The sequence below is a fragment of the Miscanthus floridulus genome, chromosome 8, assembly GCF_019320115.1.
Source record: "Miscanthus floridulus cultivar M001 chromosome 8, ASM1932011v1, whole genome shotgun sequence".
Lineage (NCBI taxonomy): Eukaryota > Viridiplantae > Streptophyta > Magnoliopsida > Poales > Poaceae > Miscanthus > Miscanthus floridulus.
Window position 1 is genome coordinate 23,943,276 of NC_089587.1, and position 13,147 is coordinate 23,956,422.

General features: G+C 41.1%; 1 pseudogene; it reads right to left on the reverse strand.

Annotated features, from left to right (window-relative positions):
- Positions 1 to 8,787: 8,787 nt before the first annotated feature.
- LOC136471362 (calcium-dependent mitochondrial ATP-magnesium/phosphate carrier protein 2-like) lies at positions 8,788 to 12,271 on the reverse strand (annotated as a pseudogene).
- Positions 12,272 to 13,147: the final 876 nt, after the last annotated feature.

The following is a 13,147-nucleotide window of genomic DNA, read 5'->3' on the forward strand; positions in this document are numbered from 1 at the left end:
ATTTGATGTGGCTTGGAGATCTATCCAAACCTAAATTTTGACATATCGGACATATCGGAGACACAAGTAGTTAAGTAGCAGCAGTGTACATACTTCAGAATTGACTTCAAATTGGCATCAGTGTACATAATGCTACAGTGTCCGGCCATGGTAAAGATCAATGAGCATGGAGAATATGTGGCTCAGACTAGCGTTATTGCTAGAAGTCAAGATATTGTCTGCTTAACAACTTGGCAGTAGATGTAGCATTGTCCATTGGTCGGCTAGCATCAAACTGTTCATGATCTAGTATTTTTTATTCAGATTCAGTTTCCATCTTACGGTTTTAGATTTTAGATGGTGCTCCTCTTCTTGATCTCTGAAAACTTAGAAGAACCTTTGAAATGTCCTAATTGACCAGAGAGGGGTGAATAGCCTAATTTAAAAACTACATACCACTAGACAAACTTGTTAGACAACTAATTGGCTATAAAGCTTTTTGCACTAGCTCTAGCAAGTGTTGCAAGCCTCCTATCCCAACAATTCTAGTTGTTATAATCTCTAAAACAATCAATGGCTAAGTCACTAAGAGCTCTCAAATCTAGCTACACTAAAGAGCTCAACTAGATGAGAAGCTAAACTAGCAAAGATAAGACAAGCTCTCAAAACTAGTTACACTAAAGAGCTTGTTACAACTAATTTACAGGAATATAAATGAGTGAGCAAGATGATTATACCGCCACGTAGATGAGATGAACGAATCAATCAATCAACACAATATGAATACCAGGAGAAATCCAATGGCAAGAGAAGTGATTTTTCTCCCGAGGTTCACGTGCTTACCGGCACGCTAGTCTCTGTTGTGTCGACCAACACTTGGTGGTTCGGCAGCTAAGAGGTGTTGCACGAACCTCGTCCACACGTTGGACACCGCAAGAACCGACCCACAAGTGAAGTAACTCAATGACACGAGCAATTTACTAGAGCTACCTTGCGGCGCTTCACCGGGAAGGTGCAATTACCCCTCACAAGATCATCGGAGCCGGCCACGAACAATCACCAACACGTGCCGGACCTCCACCGCTGCTCCAAGCCGTCTAGGTGGCGGCAACTACCAAGAGTAACAAGAAATCCGCAGCCACAACGATCCCCAAGTGCCACTAGATGCAATCACTCAAGCAAATATACTTGGAATCACTCAATCTCACTTTGGATTCACAATCAAGCAAGAGAGATGAGTGGGAGGGAGTAAGCTCAGCTTACAAGGATGTCAAGAATGTCAAAAGTCCAAGAGAGATGCCTTGGAGCCGACCCCATCTATTTATAGAGCTCCCAATGAAATATAGCCCTGTCTCTGCTCGCGAGCTAACCAGACGATGCGACTTGATGCTGCCCTGCGTCCGGTCGGGTGAGTCCGGTCACCCGATGGCTGCCACGCCCCCCCCCCCCCATTTAAACCAGAGCCATCCGATCTCAACAGTCAAAACTCGATCGCTCGAGTGTTAAGTTGTGACCGGACTCGCTGATGGAAATGACCAGACGCCACGCCAACAGAGCTCGGTCAACTCCAGTAAGCATCCAGAGAGGATTTTTCTGGACCGGACGCGTCCGGTCGCAAGCGACCTAACGCGCCCTAGCGTCCGGTTAGTTCAACGTTCCTCTCCGCGCGCCTGCGAGCTGATGTTAGTGTACGTCAGCACTTGACCTGACGCGGCCCCTGCGTGTCCAGTCGCACGCTAGCGCCAGAGTCCGCTCGATCGAAAAAGTGACCGGACGCACCGATGGTAGCGTCCGGTCGTTCCTCGCCCTTCTCGGCCGCAGCACGCCCTCGGCTAAAAATGACCAGACGTGCCCGGGGATGAGTCTAGTCACCTTGCGGCCAGCGTCCGGTCATGGACTTCCTCCTTTTTTAAGTCCACAACCACTTCACCCTATCTTCCAAGTTGCTAACCACAAAGTGTAGAACTTGTGTGCACATGTGTTAGTATTTTTCAAAGCATTGTACAAGGGTTAAGGTTAGCACACTAGGTTCCTAAATGCATATGCAAGCATCATGTCACCTAGTGGCACTCGATAAACTGTTTAGCCACAGATTTCTCTCTTTATAGTACGGCTATCGATCCTAAGTGCACTTACACCCTCTATGGTGTCTTAAGTGCCAAAACAAAAACCTATCATATATACCTTTGCCTTGATCTTCTCGGTTTTTGTTTTTCTCTTTCTTCTTTTCCAAGTTAGAACTTGATCATCATCAATACATATCCATCTTCATCACCATGGACCTCATCTTGCTCAATCACTTGGATCGCACCAACCTAGCTCATATCACCGCTCATGACAATGGTTAGTGCTAGGTTTCATCAATTATCTAAAATCCAAACTAGAGCTTTCAATCTCCCTCTTTTTGGTAATTGATGACAACCTATTTATAAAGATATTCAATGAAATTTTCTTGGATTCATGTTGCTTGCCCAAGCATATTACCATGTGTAAAAGATTATGGACAAGTTTCATCAACCCAAATTGGTAGTATTAGCTACCACTACATATGTGCTAAGAGTTTGGATTTGAAAGCTTGCACATATGCATGCATTTGAAGTTTGGGGGAGTAATAGCTACCAAATGATGCTAAGGTGTAAAGAATTGACCTTTGAAGCGTTATACCAATCGGAGTTGCCAATATACACCATCCTTAGCACCATTAGTAACTAGACATTCACAAAAACTAGAAAAGCCCGTGAGATCGACATTATAAGAAAGGGTCTAGTTTTTATATGATAAGCACAAGTCTAGTTACCTTTCCTATGCATGCTAGTTTTTCATTTCATCAATCATTTTATATGATCTAGCATACACCACACAAGCATGAATATGGAATTTTAAAGCTTGTGCCATGCAAACAAACATATGTAATGCACATGCAAATGCAAGATACAAGTTTATGAGCTTGCTCCCCCTACTTGTGTGTTTCAAATTTTAATTGATCCCTCTTATAAGTATCATTTTATTTGTTTGCCCCCTATCACTTACTATCTTTGTGAATTCTCTACCCCTTTGTCAACAATTAGCAAAAAAGGTGAGCTCAAATTTTAGATAGGTTAGGGGTGAAACCATGTGAAGTGAGTATCATTTTCCCAAATTGGTTCAATCTAGATCACTCGCAAAAGATATTTAACTCAGTTTGATCCAAGGGTAAGCTTCTTCACACCTCCAAATAAGGGTTATCATGCATCATGTTGAGTTAAATACTTGTAGCTCATTTTCTAAATTAAACACTAGGTTCACAAGCCCACAAACATGTCATACGCTACCACTAGATCATTTCAAACATACAAGCAATAGTAGTACCATACAAGCATCAAATTTATTTGATTTTCATGAATGATCCTAAGACATGATAGGAATGATTAAATGCACTAAACAAGTCCTTAGCAAAGGATAAATGGCATGTCAATCAACTTTACCTTGCTTTGCTCGAAAGAGAGGCATGTCATATAATAGGGGTGCATCAACACATATTTGAGAAGTCAAGTATGTTCAATTTATTCCTTAGCTTGCAAAACCTCTTCTCATCAAGTGGCTTAGTGAAGATATCGGTAACTTGATCATCGGTGTCCACACTTGTCAATGCAAATATCCTCTTTTTATTGGTGATCTCTAATAAAATGGTAGCGTACATCTATATGCTTTGTTCTTGTATGTTGAACCAGATTGTTGGTGAGCTTGATAGCACTCTCATTGTCACATAGCAATGGAACTTATTTGAATTTGATTTCAAAGTCACTCAAAGTAGCATTCATCCAAAGTAATTGAGCACAACAAGTATCGACCGAAATGTACTCCGCTTCAATGATTAAAAGTGTTACACTATTTTGCTTCTTTGATGACTAGGACATAAGTGATCTTCTTAATAATTGATATGTGCCCGATGTGCTCTTTCTCTCAACTTTGCAACTTTGCATCCCACATAATCGGAGTCCGAATATATAATCAATTCAAAACTTGCTCCTTTAGGATACCACAATCCAATATTTTGTGTATGCTTCAAGTACTTTAAAATTATCTCTGTTGCCTTCAAATGACTCTCTCTTAGCAAGGCTTGAAATCTTACACACATACATACACTAAACATCACATCCGGCCTTGATGTGGTCACGTAGAGTAGGCTTCCAATCATAGACCGATATATCTTTTGATCCACCATGTTGCCACTAGCATCACTATCCAAGCTTTCATTTATCCCCATTGATGTACTAATAGTTTTAGCATCATCCATTCCAAACTTCTTGAGCATGTCTTTGATGTACTTGCCTTGACTCATAAATATGCCATTCTTCATTTGCTTTATTTGAAGACCAAAGAAGTAACTAAGCTCTCCAATCATAGACATCTCAAACTCACTTGCCATCATCTTTCCAAACTTCTCACAAAGATCTTGATTGATTGATCCAAATATGATATCATCAACATAGATTTGTAATACAAACAAGTCATTGCCTAGCTTCTTGGTGAAGAGAGTGGTATCAACCTTTCCCATCTTAAATCCCTTAGAGAGTAGGAAATTCCTCAATCTCTCATGCCATGCCCTTGGTGCTTGTTTTAATCCATACAAAGTCTTTCTCAACTTGTAGATATGGTTGAGTTTCTTCTCATCTTTCAAAACCGAAAGGTTGCGCAACATACACAAGCTCATTGATGTACCCATTGAGAAATGTATTTTTCACATTCATTTGGTACAACTTGATGTTGTGGGCACAAGCATTGGCCTAATTGCTTCCAACCTTGCAATCAGGGCATATATTTCTTCAAAGTCAAGACCTTCAACTTGAGTGTAACCTTGAGCTACTAATGTTGCTTTGTTCCTTACACTATCCCATCTTGATCTTACTTGTTCTGAAAGACCCATTTGGTTCCAATCATATTATGGTCCTTAGGCCTCTCAACTAACTCCTATACTTGATTTCTTATGAAGTTGTTTAGCTTTTCATGCATAGCATTTACCCAATCAACATTCTTCAAAGCTTTATCTATCTTCTTTGGTTCAAGGGATGACATAAATAATAAGTGTTCATAAAATGATGTCAATCTTGATCTTGTTTGTACACCTCTTGAGATATCATCAATAATAGAATTTAATGGATGATCTCTTACAACATTGGTTCGTTGGAGGACTTGAACTTGATTGCTTGCACTTGGTTGGTCATTTGGTTGAGATGATGTACTAGCCACTTGTTGATCTTGCACTTGAGATGATGAACTAGCCTGATTTTGATCATGAGAATCACTAGCTTGCATATTTGAGTTAGAGAGCACTTGATTCTTGTCATCTTCAACTTTAATCACTTCTCTAGACCTTATGTCATCAACATCCATCTTCTTCATTGCACTGGCCAATTGTGTGCCTCTTACATCATCTAGATTCTCATCTTTCTCTTGGGAACCATTGATTTCATTAAATTTCACATCATAAATCTCCTCAAGAGTACCACTAGCCAAATTCCAAGCTCTATAAACCTTGCTAGTAGTGGAGTAACCAAGCAAGAAATATTCATCGTATTTCTTCTCAAACTTGCTCAATCTAATGTCTTTCTTCAATATGTAGCATTTGCAACAAAAAATCTGAAAGTATGCAATCAACCTATTCGCTTGTTGGTTTCAACTAGGGCTTATCAGTTAGCCAACAGTATTTTCCTCTCACAACAAACCAACCAGCGAACAGACCGAATATTAGGCTTTCTTTCATTCAAGAGCTCATATGGTTTCTTCTCCATTATGAGATGACAATAGTGGCGGTTACTATAGTAGCAAGCCATGTTGATTGCTTCGGCCTAAAACGTATGACTCACATTGTACTCACTCAACATTGATCTTGTCATGTCAATCAAGGTTCTATTCTTCCTCTCAACTAGGCCATTTGATTGTGTAGTGTAGTTGGCCGAAATTTGATGCATAACTCCAAACTCATCACACAAATCATCAACTTTTGTGTTTTTGAATTCACTTATATTGTTCACTTCTCACTTTCTTGATGGTTGTTTCAAACTCATTGTGAATTCTCTGGATGAATGTCTTGAAGGTTGCAAACACATCACCCATGTATATCTAGTGAAATCATCCACAATCACAAATTCATACTTGTTGCCACCAATACTTGTATATGTAGTTGGCCTAAACAAATTCATATGCAATAACTCAAATGCTTTAGACGTGTTCATCGCACTCTTCTTAGAATGTGCGTTACCAATTTGTTTTCCAGCTTGACATGTACTACATAGCTTATCATTCTCAAATATGATATCTTTCAAGTACCTAACTAGATCATGCTCAATTAATTTGTTCAATTGTTTCATTCCAATATGACCAAGTCTTTTATGACATAACCCACCCATATTAGACTTTATGAGAAACATATTGACAATTGAGGTTCACTGTCTCTAAAACGAACCAAGATTCTCATATCTAAATCGTCGCCGGAGTCTAAGGCGTGCCGCCCGTCCTGCAGGGGAGACCAACAAAGGCACGTGTGCACTGTGTACAAATGACGGTGCATGTACCGGGCCCTTCTTGTTAGGGTGGGTGCCACTGCCAAAGCACCATCGTGGGCAAGGCATGCCCACATCGGTCTGCTCCCTTTCAGGCGTTCTGGTTTCAGCTCCTTCCTAGAAGACTAGAACATTACATGGAAAAAAAAAAAGGCATCCACGAAGTTTGTCAGTTGCCTCCTGCTTTCCTCGCACTATCTCTGGATCTCTCCAGTTCGGTCTTTTGAACTAACGAAACTTCGTGTGAACCCTAAAGCAGAGCATAGCAGAACAGACCGGAACCTATCTGAACACTTTTGCTTTACATAAACGGCGCAATTACACATATTAACAAACCTCGTGGATCTCCTGTGTACTAGTACTGTAGATCACAGACTACGTTCCCTGACTCCCTGAGCATACGAGAATTTCATAGTCGTACACGCTCTCACAATTTCAGGACCAATCTGGAATCTGCCGTATGCTCGGCTGTGCTGCGCTGCGGCTGCAAAAATGTCGTCTCACAATTTACTGTAGCAAAAGGCCAAAAAAGCTGCAGCTGTAGTTGCAGCGATTTCCAGGCATACACGACCCTTTTTTTTTTTTCCTCTCATCAGGTCTGTCCAGCAATGCACCATCACTCCAGTCGCGCTCCACGAAATCTGTAGCTGGGGATTGCGTTGGCTTACGAAGCAGGCATCAGTCTGTCTCTTGGGCTTTTGTTTAAATCCAGCTGGTAAAGTTTTGAAATGTTATATTGGATGTTATATGGGATGTACAAATTTATTAAACCTAATTAATTCCATCATTAGCATTGTGTTACTGTATTATTTTATTGTCAAATTATGGACTGATTATGCTTAAAAGATACGTCTCGTAAATTAGTCGTAAATTATGCAATTAGTTATTTTTTTAATCTATATTTAATACTCCATGCATGTGTCAACACATTCGATGTGACGGGGATATAAAAATTTATGGTTGAAACTAAACAAGGGCTTAATACATCTCTCGAACAAGTTAGGTACCATATTTGTGAGCTGCGCACTTATGCAATACAGGTCGATCATGACGACACTTGGTATATATGGTACACAAATACATACGTATATATATGGTAGCAGGCGGGCAGCACACTTTTATGCAGGGCAAGAGCGAGCTCAATATAAAGACAAAATCTCAGAAGCACAAGCAGTTAGAGTATGTCGAACAACACACAACTGTAACGGTTGCAAGTTGTGTCAACGAAATCGTCTCAAACACCTTACTAGGTGCAGGGTGCAGGAGATGCCCTGTACACTGAAATATGGAAATCAGGGTCAAAACAGAAAGATAAAACCAACTTGAATCCATATTATGCTGCAATGTCTTGGGTGGTACATACCCAATTATCCCTTGTATGTTTTTATGTTAATGTTCTGTCATTTATAGCATATAATGAGTTACATTTTTCCAATACATTAAAATAAACAATTTTAAACTAGAAAACATATCCCTAGCATCTTATTCCACCTTGAAATCCATGATGAGAGAAGGGAAAATTCAGTGCACATAGAAAAAAAATGGAATCATGAAAGACAAATATTGAAATGGTTGAATCAGTACGATACATACGTGTATGTCAATTTTCAACTGAAAAAAAAATCTAGGAATCAGGTGCCTCTCACAGCCAAAGAAAGGGAGCAAGGAAAAAAAATGGTTACACATGAATACGATGGCAGTTCCTTCTGAAAGAAAAGTGAATTCAAGCTGAAGAGTTTGGTGATTTTATGAAATCGGCTTCCTGCTACATTCCTAGCAAGAACTAGCCTTACCTAGCCAAATAATGAACAGGCAGCCTATTTGACATTATCTCCATCATAATACACGGTGCTAATCAAGTAATGCTGACATGAACATTAATTACCAAGGCACAAGAAACAGGCAAGTTTCAGAACAAACACCTAGCAGATAGCGCAAACCATATGGCACTGAGGTCAGTTAATTAGATCAAATTAAGCTGCTAGGAGAATCTCAAACTTTCACTGTTTAATATGCTTCAAAACACGAACAGTTTCTAGCAGTCCCAATGAAGATACCATATTACCATGCAACTTGCCAAGAACTTATCTTTGACGAAATATTCTTGGTTCGTTATGAGATCTGTCAATCAGAAGAATTCAACAACTTCCCTGATGGATTAACTAGTCACAGCTAAGGTATGATGCAATCTAGTTGTAGTGCATCCTTCCATCTATATGATTGGATCATAATCATCATAGCTTAAATCAACATTGAATAAATTCCAAAAATCCTAGTGCGATCCCCTAATCCGAACTCCTGCGGTTGATAAGGAGTTCTTAAGTGCAAACTGAAAACACAGAATATTGCCAAAATCTGCAAAAGAAGTATATATAGAAATAGCAGTAGTAGAGGCTTACAAAGAAGGCCAACTACCTGCATTCCAATATGGGCCCTTGATGGTTTGACAGGTATCACATTTTTATTTCTGCCAATAAGAATGAGAATGCCCTGCATTAACTGTATCCTGAGGCCAAAATACTATCTCACACTCCAGGGTCATTAAGTTAGCACCTACTCAACGAGGAAGATCATGCCTCAACACTATCTATACAGTCAGCCGCTGATATGCAGAATCTACAAAGTCACTTAATCTAGGGAGAGACTTTTCTTCATTGTCTCATAAACAAGATAGGTAATACTTGCAGCTGGCACCACTTCAAGAAGATTTGGTACAAGCCCTTTGTAAAATCCAGAAACTCCCTCATGCCGCAGAGTTCTCCGAAAACAATCAGTCATCCCTCTATATGGATCCTCTGAATTGGCTGGCTGAGCTTGCATTCTGCAAATAACATTAATGAAAAGGAGCATATGGGCATGTGTGAGGGACAGACCTTCATGGTTGTACAAGCCTACATTGCTATCAATGAAATCTACCGCTTACCTTGTTCTGATGACTTGTAAAGGATATACACATGTCGCTCCTAGCGCTCCAGAGACTGTTCCACAGCCCAACTGTACTAAAGGGCCAGGATCTACATCAGAAAATCATAACTTAGTAACACCAGATGAGAAGGGTGGAAGTACAAACAGATCCTGGTAGAAGTGTACCATTGTCCTTGAGGACATATGTCTTGGACATTTCTTTCAGTGTTTCATAAACAGTAAGATCAATACCAGCATACGGGACCATGCCAAGCAATGATGGAACAAGGCCTCTGTAGAACGCTCGGGGACCTTCATGTATCCATATATCCCTTGATAGTGCGCCAAGGCTAGGAATTCTGCCTCCCTCATAAGTCTGCAGACGAGTCTTCACTAAATCAATGGGATAAATCGCTGTCTGTGCGATAGCACCAGCCAAACCCCCAGCCATGAGACGCCCAGAAGTACCAATGTCACTCTTATTTTCTCCTTTACTTTTCATTATGTATTCTTTAAGCATTTCATAGGTGTAGAATCTTATAGCACTTTCTGGAGCAACTTTTACCACATTCAGTCCATTCCCTCTAAAAAATCCCAGTAGACCACCTTCTCTCCATATACCCTTAACCGCATCTAGAACTGTAGTACAGTTCGTTTGCACTTGCATATTTACTTTGAGGCGATCAAGAGGTGCAGTTGCAGTACGAGATGCTGCACCAGCAATGCCTCCTGCAATCAGATATTTGCTTGCACTTACATGTTTACTTATTCCTTCCGGTATAGCGGCCTGCTCACCAATATCTACAAGGCAGACTCTTTCCCAGTGATGATATATGTTTTCAATGGTTGCTTCATGAGGATAAAGCAAAAGAAAATCTCTCCATTCCTCAAAAGTAATAATACCATCGTTGTCCTTATCCACATGCTCAACAAATCTTGCAAGCTCTTCATCATCAATTTCTATACCTGCAAACAGTAAACTGGTATACTTGTAAGACATATCACAAAGACTAGATTTATCAGCCAGCTCTTCGGAACATAGCTATTTACAATTACTACCAGTTTCGACAAATACACCGCACTGCGTTATTCAAAGCTAAAAAAAACTTCACATACAAGGAACTACTTCCTATTTTCAGAATGGTGACTTAGACAGTTATTAAGATATCGAAACTGATTAAAATTTTGAAATGGTGAAGCACATTGCAATGCTAAAATGGAAGCATCGCATGTTATGATGGGCATTCCAAGTACTAGTCCATAAACTGCTGGCATTGGCTTAGGGCTGTCCTGGAACTGATTTGAATGGCACACAGCACATGAACATTCAGATACCTTCCAATCAACCATATTGTATGCCCTCAACCTCCCCCTCAAGGTTTCAGACTTTCAGCTACATTTACCAGGTCACTCAACGGGACTAATCTTCTCACAGCTGTCAGCAACAACTAGTCGTAGAATTTCCACATGGGGACTGCCTAAACTTATCCAAGCCATAAACCTCCCTGGTGAAAAAAAAAATCTGAGCTTCATAACCACCACCATCAATACTTACTCCAACTCTCTAACTCAACTCATGAAGTATTCATTGCCTTGTAGTTTCAATTTCCAAGGGAAACAATATAGCTCAAGTAGTAACAAATAGAACTGAACTCAATTTATCATAGTTGTCATCTACAATTCTCATGTCAAAAAAAGGACTTTCTCAAAGCTGACATTAGGAAACGTGGTAAAGAATTTCAATGTCAGGAAACCCCAAACTTTGCCACTCTGATACTTACAGCCAGAGTTGAGGATTGTCACGAATGGATGACTTATTTTACCACAAAAAGAAACTATCCCATGCAGTATGTCTCCATCAATACTTTGTGTTGCATCCTAATCACCAAATTTGGGAAAAAAAAAGGATACCCAAATTATGAAAGGGCCTCTATCTTAGTTCCCTATTTTAAGGAGCACATGTCCCTACGGCATCACTAGAAGTCTAGAACCATCACAAGGAACACTTAAATTTGTAGCTCAGGAAAACACTATTTTATTCACAGAGTCTCACACTCTCTCACTCAACCTCATTCGAGTATTCGACACCATCACAGAATCGAGCTATGGTGGTGGAATAGAGGAATCACTAAAAGGAAGGAATAAGGTACTCCAAAAAAAAATTTGAAGGAATAAGGCGAGGAGCGTTGGCATTGCAGTTACCAGCCTTGACGAGCGCGTGCCAGAGCTCCTCGGGCAGGATACATCCGTTGTGCTCGACGTCGATGGCCTGGAAGATGCGGTAGAGCTCGAGCTCCTTGTCGTCCATGTACCTCCGGAAGTCGTCGTAGCCGACGCGGCCGTCGCGGTCGCGGTCGCAGGCCCGGAGCAGCGCGCGCGCGTAGTCCTCGGCGCCCGCGCCGCCGGTCATCCCCTCGGGGACGTGCAGCGCGACGAGGCCGGCCACGATCTGCGCATGGTCGAGGTGGCCCCGCCCCGCCGCGTCGAAGAAGCCGAAGACGCCGCGGATCCGCGCCTCCCGCTCCGCCTCCGTCTCCCGCAGCGCCAGCAGCACGTGCTCCATCGTCGCCGCCGCGTGCGCTGGGCCGCCGCACCCTATCGCTCCCCTCGCCTGCCGCCGCCGCGGGCTGAGCCGTCGTGGCGGCCGGAGACGCCGCCGCGGTGGTCGTCGCGGCTGCCGCTGGGCGGGGCTCCACCGCCTGGACCGCCGCGCCGGACATGGCTCCGGCGGCGGCGACGGCGGGGAAAGGGGGCAGGCGCAAGGGCAAAGCAAGCGAAGCGAGCAAGGAGGTGGCGAGGCGCTGTGCTGTGCTGCGGTGACGGACTGACGGCGGTGTTGAATTGAAACTTGAGAAGGGGTGGTTTGCAGCCGTTTGCGTCTGTCTGGTCTCCCGAGGGAAAGCGAATATGCCTCGCAACCCTGACAATTCGGACCAGACATCGAACCAGCTAATTAGTAGTGACCAGCAAATTTGCTGTGCATTGCAACGGAAGAAAAACCTAACATATGTCAATAAAAAATAATGACAAAAATAATACATATCTATTTATGATTTATCAATTTTTTTATAAATTTCAAGTCCATAATTTATTTTATAATGACCAACATCTATAATATAAGTTAATGTTTGCAATAATATAATAATGTTATATTAAGCCTGTGTCAATTTAAAATACCACCTTTACAACTTTTTTGTCCCGGTCGCAAACCATAAAAGTAACAATATTTAAACTTAAATATAGAACAACTTTAATTTTAATACTATCTAGTGTTGCTATAGTTAAATATTGAGAGCTCTGTGGCTTTTTTGAGAACTCATAAAATATGTAATTCTAATATCTAATTAAAGTCGATAAGAAGTTAGTTGTTGATGACTCAAGGATTTGTTTGTTCACCGATGATTATGACGAGAGACCCCTCTCAATTTTTTACATAGCAGACTTCGTCGGGAATTATAGAGATAGATTTATTTAGACTGGATTAGTGAACAAACTGCTTAAGATTTTAATTGACGGTTCGATTAGTTCGACATGTGCCTGATTTTAATGAGAATAAATTTTGTTTGTAATCAAAATTATATCAATAAATTGATGGTGGAAATCATTATTTCTTAGATCCATGGATCAAAGATCCATAATACCGTATTTATATTTGTATTTTATGTTTACAAAAAGGAAATTAAGAAACTACCGATCAAAAGAAGAGGGTAGAAAAAAAAATC